Here is a 10,365-nt window from a genome sequence, read left to right on the forward strand (position 1 = left end):
GGGCCTCATGTATAGCGCCGTGCGTAGAACTTGCACTATAACATGGCGTAAGCACAAAGCGAAATGTGCTTATGCACAGAAAAATCCAGATGCAGGAATCTGTGCGTACTCCAACTTCCACGTTTTTCCGCTACATAAATCCCGCTTGCGCTTTATGTCACGCCCCAACTGCTCCCAGATTTACGCCTATTTGAATATGCAAATGAATATAAATCGCCCTTAAGCGCAGCCTTCTGTGAAAAGACAATGGGAAAAGCACGGGGGAAAATATAAGAATTTCAGCGAATACCAAGTGGAGGCAAAGGAAAAACATACAATTTGTTCAAATAAACCGTGGTTTAATCAACAAAAGGAAGTTGATCGAGTGACATAGCGTGTTGGAGAAACTTGAAAGCTCATGTTCACAAAATCGCACAGTGCTGGAAATAAAAAAGAAGTCACATATCAAAGTCGCCGTGAAAAGGCGAGTTGTAGCCCACTGTCTTAGTGTCATATGAAAGCTTATTAGGGTACAGAGAAAAAAAGGCACACAGTGGGGAAAAGCATGAAATGTCAACTTCAATCTCGACATTTCCATTTTAATCACGTAGTTTATTTTGTCGTTAAAGTAGAACATCATAAACTTCATCTTAAAATCGTTTAATTAACCAGTTTCTCAAATCACATTGTAATTAAAGTAGCACGTTAAATGCTTTGTTTTGTATTTGATCTTCTATGTGCTCTATGTGTGTGAATTACTACTTGCTTCTTAAACCGGCTCTTTTCCTCCAACTGAACACAGAATCCATTACATTCGTGATATTACAGCTCTCTGAATAACTAAAATACTGAGATGTATACGTGATATCATTTTCATGATGATAGGAGTTAAAGCACGTTATTAAACATGGGTTTCACGGTGCAGTGATTGTGTGCGACCTTCGATTAAATAATTAATTGCAGCAGTACTCAGGGTCGGCTCTAGGCTTGTGGTGGCACTGGGCAGAGGAAGAATCAATGTCAATGTCACTGCATAGCTGCCTCGTGCTCATGACACAAGCATTTAACTTTTGCCGAAATTTTGTCGCTGTGTTTTTAGCTATGTTGTTATTTTCTCTTTCTGTTTTATATTTAATATATATTGGCGTAGCCACCACTGCAGTCCTTGTTTTTCTTTCTACAAGTAACCGATCGCCACACAATCAGCTCTATAATAGAAGTTAAGCCATCTGTAAGCTTAGAGAGACGATTCTTCAAAACATTTAAGGAACATTGAAATATCTTCGTAGTACATGTTTAATTATTCTATCCTTCACGACAGTCCCAGTGAAGAATATAAATTATTTAAATGATATCATCATCATCATATGTAAATATGCGCTTTATAAAGTGGCTCAGGTTGTGCAATATTATAACTGTAGTGCAAGTTTACAGTGGGATGATTGTACTTATAAGTACAAACAGTTCTACAAGGAGCAATTGATTAAGTGCATTTAAAGTTCTTGGGAAGAAACTGTTTCTGAACCGCGAGGTCTGTACAGGAAAGGCTTTGAAATGTTTTGCCGTTGCTGAGACAGCATGTGCTTGAAGCTGTATACCGATAATTCTCTTTCCGATCAGCTGCTGCTGTGATTCACACTCAGATACAGTGATATAAATACTCCTAGTGGTGCAGTGAGAGTAAAATGGAAAAAGATGATCCGCAGTGGCAACTCCTAACGGGAGCAGCTGAAAGAAGAAGAAGGTGCAGTGAGAGTAACAACGTAAAGCAGTTATGGTATTTGGAATACTATGGCTATTCCCTGGATCATTATATTGTTACAAGTTGATTACAATCAGATGCATTACACTAATAAACAAAATGCGGTTAGTTTCAGTGTATTTATAAAGTCGCGTCAGGAAAATAAAAGAGTAACCACACAGAAACAGTAGCATTGCTTTGACGCTGGGTGCCGCCAGTCTGCAAAACCGAGCGGAGAACTTGCGTACGACAAGGTATGAGGTACCGTGGAAAAGCGCGTGGCTTTACGCCAAGTGTAGGTTTTATACATCGCGATTTGAACACGGAAAAGTTCTTATGCAACATTTCTGTGCGTACGCACCGTTTATACATGAGGCCCCTGGACGTCCATGGAAGACAACAGTGGTGGGTGATCGCAGAATCATTTCCACGGTGAAGAGAAACCCCTTAACAACAGCCAACCAAGTGAACTCTCCAGGGGGTAGGTGTATCGATATCCAAGTCTACCATAAAGAGAAGACTGCATGAAAGTAAATACAGAGGGTGCATTGCAAGGTGCAAGCCACTCATAAGCCTCAAGAATAGAAAGGCTAGATTGGACTTTGCTAAAGAACTAATCTAAAAAGCCAGCACAGTTCTGGAAAAACATTCTTTGGACAGATGAAACCAAGATCATGGGCGTGCATGGCTGCCAGTGGCACTGGGACACTAGTATTTATTGATTATGTGACACAGGACAGAAGCAGCCGAATGAATTCTGAGGTGTTCAGAGACATACTGTCTGCTCAAATCCAGCTAAATGCAGTCAAATTGATTGGGCTGCGTTTCATGATACAGATGGACAATGACCCAAAACATATAGCCAAAGCAACCCAGGAGTTTATTAAAGCAAAGAACTGGAAACTTCTTGAATGGCCAAGTCAGTCGCCTGATCTTAACCCAATTGAGCATGCATTTCACTTGTTGAAGACTAAACTTCGGACAGAAAGGCCCACAAACAAACAGCAACTGAAAGCCGCTGCAGTAAAGGCCTGGCAGAGCATTAAAAAGGAGGAAAACCAGCATCTGGTGATGTCCATGAGTTCAAGACTTCAGGCTGTCATTGTCAGTAAAGGGTTTTCAACCAAGTATTAGAAATGAACATTTTATTTCCAGTTATTTAATTAGTCCAATTACTTTTGAGCCCCTGAAATAAAGGGATTGTGTTAAAAAAAATACTTTAGTTCCCTCACATTTTTATGTAATCTTTTTGTTCAACCCACTGAATTAAAGCTTCAACTGCATCTGAGTTGTTTCATTTAAAATTAATTGTGGTAATGTACAGAACCAAAATTAGAAAAAGTTGTCTCTGTCCAAATATTTATGGATCTAACTTTATCTAGTCAAGAATGCTATCCCTTATGGATAAATAGAATTTATACAATGTTTTAAAAATAGCATTGTTGTATAATTTTCCTGCATAGAGAAAGATTCTACTCATAAAAGCATCTTGAGTGTCAAATTCACCACCCTGACTTTATATTTCAGAATATGGAGAATTCTCCCCATGTTACAACTTGTCGGATTTGGCCAAATGGATGCTCTATATTGGTTTAACAGTTGCTTTCTGGGTTTACCCAGTTTGGCTGGCTGCCTACAAATTTTGGAAATTTTGAAAATTATACCACTGGATCTGCTACCTGAAATTAACTTCCTTTGACCAATTTTTGCAAAGTTTGATATGTAGCAGGAATATTCTGACTCTAAGAAGTCTGAAGTTTAAGATTTATACATTTTGAATATCTTTGAATCAAACATGAAAGCCTTAATCTGCACCATCCTCTGTTTTTGTTTTATCTTAGTATTATGGAACACATGTTAATTTTCATTTTCAAGTATTCTAAAGCTTTAAGTAAATTAGAAATAACATCTGTGAAGGTTCTGCCAATGTTGTTTTGTTTCTAGTACTCACATTTTTGGCATTCAAAACTCTAGGTAAAATATCAAAATAATGTATTGTGATAGAGGTAGGCACACCATTAAGGTAGAATGTGTCTCCAGAGTACTGCTATCAGTTCAGTGGGCCTTCACTTTAACGTAGCAGGCTGCGGTACTGGTAATGTATTTCACTTTGTTCCTTGCAAAATTACATTTCATTTTATGGTTTTAGCAGACTTATGGATCACATTACAAACAGAATCATTTTATGATTGCAGAAATTATGGAGATTATAAATAAGATGTTTAAAATAACTCAACACCCTGCTCTGGTAAGATTTTGTTAAAATATATAATTTCACCCATGGATTTTGGGTGGGTCTCTTATGGGGCCAATTAATTAGGGTTAGGGTTAGGGTGCAAAGGGACTCACGGGGAATGGAACAATTATTTATGCAGTTTCTATTTTCCTCTCAAGAGGAGCACCAGTAGGGTGCCACTCCCACCCTGGAGGAATTAAGTTCAACTAATGATAGAGACTAAATGCAAAATATGCTGTGACACTAAATGCCCAGGCCATGGATTAGCTACTCAATGAGACCTCACCAATATTTCAAAATGATGGGTTGGCTACTGCCACTTTGGCTCTGAGTAACAATCTCATCCACTGTCAGATTATCACTATGGATGTTGCACCGAGCAGTAACCCCACCCAGCCACAGATTATCACATTGAGGAGCTTGCTGTGATTGGTGACTCTGCATCAGCTGGAGACCCTGCCCACCTTATGGCATCCTACCATGCCTCCCAACAACTCTGTATCATCTAGGTACGGTAACATCAAAAAATATTTGTTAAACACTTGGTATCAAATATATTACACATTATACCATGGTTACTCCAATGTTACTCCAGTAGCTGCTAGCTTTAGTGTAGTGGCAATTGATGTAACATTTGCCAGCTTACTGAAAGTCTGACAAATTTAGATTTCAAAACACACCAGCAAGTGCAGCAGGAGCGGTTATTTTTTTCTGTGCTTTTAATTAGACTTGATGCCATCTTTCAGCTTGTTAATGAAAATGTTTCACAACTGGTTACTGTCAAAGACATTCATTTATGATGTTAATTCATAAAACAGCAATAACACCATTAGATAAGACCCTCCCCTCATAACAGTACCAGTTGAAGCTTATATGAACCCATAAGCGGTATCCAGAGCATGTGCTCCTTGAGTTTCATAAACTGCACCATTTGGTGCCCACAATGCTCACTCTGTAACTCATAATGGGTGCCCTAGATGACTACTTATGTCACTTAATGGATTGTCCAGCTCTGCTCTATTGGTCCATCCATTGTAGCTCACACTCACAGTGTGTGATGTGCACATAGGAAGTGGTGACTCTGCAGAGATGAGGGAGGGTACGTCAGACAAGTTTGTCTCATCTAACAAAGAAAGAAATGGTAACGAAAGGAAAGAGGCTGTGTAACTGCAGTTTTACTGAGAAGCCTGGACATTGGGAAAAAGAATGCAGAAACAGGAATGTCCAGCTGAGTGACAAAAAGTTTCAAGAGGTAAGAAATATTGCCAGAGTGTGACTTGAGAATTTAAAAAAAAAATCTGACCTTATTAAGAAAAAGCAGTTGTTAGCTTCAGTCTAAGAAAAAAATAATACAGTTGCTTCAATAATTTGGGCAAAGAACAAAAATGACAGTAAAAAATGGATATGGTGCCTGTCAGTTTTAATGGTGCTTCTTCCATACCTTCAAAGTAGTATCCAGTATCAATATAAACGCTGGAAGAGAATAAATCAGTGGTTGCACTGATGGCAGATGGCATTATTATTTTGAACACATACTTGCATGCTGTAGTTCTGAATGGCTAATGGAGGCTAACTATGAATTGCGAAGCTCTGAAAAAATGTGTGGATGAATTGATACCACTAATAGCTAATCCTTCCACCATATTGAAAAATAGACAGCTTTTTTTTAAGTAATTGACATGTCTGATGGATTTTGGTCAGTGCTATTACACCCAGATGTACAGTCATAGTTTTTTTAACTACAGGAGACATGCAGTATACATGGACTCTTTTACCTCAAAATTTTCATAATTCTCCATATGTTTACATTATGGCATTAAGGCAGCATTTAAGACAGCTAAAACAATTTTCAGAATCAGTAGTGATTCAAAGTGTAGATGACATTTTAGTAGCATTTGAAACAATTTCACTCAGATTTTTTGTTGAGAAAAGCTGTTAATACATCCGCAAAACAAAGGACATAAAAATAGCTAGGATAAAGAAAAATTGGGTAAAATGGATTTTGTTTATTTATGACCATTGATTTTCTATGGAAAAAGTTATAATGGGCAGGAGTGAATTTGTGTAACTCAGACAATTCAAGAATCGCAGACCTTTTTAGCACTGACAAACTTTAAAAGATCATGGATTGAGGACTACACCAGGAAATTACAATTACTGACTGATGAGTTAAAGGACAACCCTGATTCTAAACCAAAAGTTGGGTTTTGAATTTTCTCTTTGATATACGCACTTTGAGAACCTCTAGAAAATAACTGATTTCAGCTTCTGCTTTTGAAATTATGGACATTAAAAAATGTCTACTCCCTGAGCAGTTTAGAAGAATTTACGAACGCAGTTCTGATGCAAGAACATGGAGATCAGAAAAGACCAGTAAGTTACTATTCATCTTAGTTACATGTAATGGCATTAGGATATTGACCTTGTTAAAGAGCTGTGCAAACTGTATTAGTGGCAATACAGGCAGTCACACTTTTAGATCAAAAATTCATTGTACAATGTCCATATTCTGTACTTATATTACTACCTTTGAGTAGTATGGCTGGTGTAACCCTATCAACAATGGGATAATGGCAAGTTATTCTGGTAAAGTACTAAACTTAGAAAAGACAAAATCAGCACATAGTACATTATCAGATTAGGGAAAAAGAATGGGAGTTTCATGTATTGAAATGGCAGATCTCATACAGGGCATCCCACACATGCCAGTGCCTAATGCGGTGTAGAATTTTTTGTGGAAGGTTTATCATTTGTACAGAATAATGAATGAAAGATTGGATGGGCAGTAACCAATGACTATTCAATGGAAAGCAAGGGAAAGTTAACTTTTGTTATTCTGCACAGCAGACTAAACAAATAGGTTTAACAGAGCTAGTATTATATTTACAGTACATTACCTTCAGGTATGGTTTTGGATTGGAACACAATGTTGTATCCATATGGAAACATAGAAAATATCTGATAACCTTAGGGTCTCCCATTAAGCATGTCCAGTTAGAGAAAGAGTGAATGGATGCTTTAACTATAAGCCTTTGTAAGTAGCAGTAATTACTATAAAACAAAGCACATTAACTCTTACACAATAATTAAAAGTAATAGCCTTGGGGACACAGCTACAAAATGGGCAGCAATGCTATACCCATTTTTATCCCCAAAGTTCAATTTCAGTAAAAGAAGCCCAAGGTCAAACTTAGGTATAGATGGTCTTTGGAGAAAAGAACTGCATCTTGCAGCCCAAAAATCTTTAATGCCTTGGATATCTCAATAGTTACACAGAGAAGGGCATCCAAGTATTAAAAAGATATGTGACCTGTTTGCATAGATGTGGTGGATACCTGCTTTCAAAGCTTTTGCAACTGCTGTGGTAGTGAGATAGATAGATAGATAGATAGATAGATAGATAGATAGATAGATAGATAGATAGATAGATAGATAGATAGATAGATAGATAGATAGATAGATAGATAGATAGAATAAAAGAATTAATGAACAAAGTAACTTTATTTGTTCCCAGGGGGAAATTTGACTGCACTGAAAGACTGAAGTGTATGTCCTGGAAGACCACCAACTATGGTATTAATGCCATTATTATTAGGAATGGGCTCTTCTACATTATGTTGGCAGAACTCACCATCCATCTGACTTTACTACCTTTACTATCTTGCACAAATAGTAGGGAAGAACAATAACTTACAGCTGGAGCTCGTTTAGTTTTTGCTTAGGAGGTGGCCTTTGATGTGAATGGACAAACTGGGTCGAACTAAGGTGTGCCATCATATCCACACAGTCAACTAAGTCCCTATTTGCTACAGTAACTATTGAGCATCACCTCTGAAAAGAAGAGTAATGAAGGAGGGGGTTAAACACGTTACCCTGAAGGGATAATTGAGCCTTCCACCTCGCCGTAGGATAGTCCTGTGGTGTTCATGCCAAAGCCAGAAGGCTCTTTAAATAAATAAACACACAAACACACAATAGTCTGATCACACACCAGAATAACTAAAAAGGAAGAAAATTAAAAGGAAACAAAAACTTCTGACATTGACAGTCACAGTTTGGCATTGTGCAGGCATATTGCTGTTGATGTAAAGGAGCCCCAGTATCATTTCTTCAAACACTTCTACTGAATTCATTTGTTGACTAAAAAGTACTCAGTGTTAGTGTGTCATGGAGAAGATGTGCTGTATTATTCATAATTGAACTGAGATTCAAGTGTGTCCTATAATTGATTCTGTCCTTTAAGTGAGTTTGTTGATTCAATGGGCCTCTCTTGTAGTGATGTTACCAGACCAGTACACCATAGTGTAGGAGTGAATTTCAACAAGAGGCTGGTTACACTTGTGTCAGAGTAATGAATGAAGGGCTGAATGTGACGCATGGGAATTGCAGTCAATCTGTGGTACGTTGTATGTGCAGGTGTTGATAAGTTCACATCTTACTGTTTATTCTTGTTCTTTGGATTTTTTTGACATTTTTTCTCTGTTAAAGACTTTAATTTCTGTTTAGTGCATTGTGACCTGGTTACTGTGGATTGCTTTTTAAACTCCTTTTTGCTTTATTTGGCTCTTTTGACCTTTTTTTATGTAATTCCTCTTTTTGGTATTAATTCATTTTATTTCCTAGGATTCCTTGTGGGAATTATTTCTGCTCCAGTCAGTAACATGGTCTCCCCTTGGTGAGACACTTTGAGCTTTTGGGTACTACTTGCTAATTTCTGAACTTCACAAATCATAATTATCAAATAGTTATTTTTAAATTCTGTTTACATTTGGCCCCTTGATATTTGTGGTTTGTGAACAGTACTAATGATCTTCTCAGTCCCCATCTCCTAATATTACATTAGTTAGATAATTATAAGATTGCGAAAACCCAGGCATTTCCTGTCCTCCTCAAATTCCCTATTGAATGTTCCATTAAACTTTGGTTTACAATTAAACATGTGTTGTTGTTGTGGACAATCAATAATCTCTTACCCTTGAGTCCCTTTTTTTTAACAATTTAAAATCATTAAGCCTAATTCTCTGTACTTTCTTTGTACAACCCAGAGGTTTTGTATATAAAGTCTTTCTTTACTTGTGACATTCTTCTTGGCTTTATACAGTAAATTTCTCCAAAACAGACTGTTAATTAAGAATGTGTCACTTCAATGGGCATTCAAACTTTGCTTGCCCCCACCCTCCACTGATGTCTTCACAAATATTTCATGTGCCATGAGGTAAATTTTTTTGTCTGCTATTAGGTGGTCTTATAATTTCTTGCAGAATCTTCTTTATATTGCAGTTCTCCTACCCAGAGCCAGCTAACTTTTCTTCACCCTCTATATCCTCTGGTATGTACAGTTAACTAAAAGTCATTGGTACAGTCACAGTCATTTACTGGAGTTTAAAATCACCATAGAAAACATGTTTGTTTGATGATAAAACACCACTATGCTGGAGAGGACTGACTACCAATAAATTGAGTGACGAAACCTGAAGTGACTGCTATGCTAATAAATTTGAGAAAGGGATGAGCAAATACATAATATAAAACAAAGCTTCAATGTAAGTAATGTTATTGATATGTTACAGAACACTATTGAAGGAAACACTACACATTCAGTTCCCAGTCTCACATTATATACCACAGATGACCATCCTGGGAATAATGTTAAACTGCATCCGGCCCTGCAAGCGGTTCGACAACTCTCTGGGAAATCAGGTGGGTTGGTGGCTGTCAGGCCCGGTTCTAGAGGTGAAGCAGCCATCGTGCCATTTAATTTCAGCCACCCCCTCACCCTATAATACCTCGTTTTCTAAACCAATTTATTTAAAATTAAAAATTTTCACAATTTCCTTAATGTAAAAAAAAATTAAAGAAAATTTCTTCATAGGTAGTAGAAAACTTGACTTACGCATTTAATGAATCGGCGACAAGTTTAATTAATTCATCAGTAAAATTCCGATTAACACTGCAACAACTTTTCATTGATGTGCTGCGTACTTGAGCTGCCACAATTCACGTGTTGTGACTTGCCCATTTTTCTTTGAAGCACGTTACCAAAATTCGACGGGAAAAGACGAGCCCCGCGCCGAGCCTGCATTTTGTTTAGAGCTGGCGGCCGGCCGCCTTCGTGCATGCACCCTTTACATGACCGGCAGAACCGGGCCTGGTGGCAGGATTGGCACTCCAGCCACCGTAAAAAAAACTTTACACAGCTGTGAGACGACAGAAAGGCCTCCTTTTTGCTCCCTGCGGAAGTAGCTCTGCTATGGGCGGCTTGCTCGCATCATTAAGAGGATGGGGGCAAGCCCTCAGGAGCCCCATCCTCGGAAGAGCCGAAACCTTTAGAGAGCCAGTGGGGTCAGGGCTGCTTTGGTGATCAGAACTGGTGTGGTGCTGAGGTGTCACCTACTGCACTGCAGCACTC

The sequence above is a fragment of the Polypterus senegalus genome, chromosome 4 (assembly GCF_016835505.1).
Source record: "Polypterus senegalus isolate Bchr_013 chromosome 4, ASM1683550v1, whole genome shotgun sequence".
Lineage (NCBI taxonomy): Eukaryota > Metazoa > Chordata > Cladistia > Polypteriformes > Polypteridae > Polypterus > Polypterus senegalus.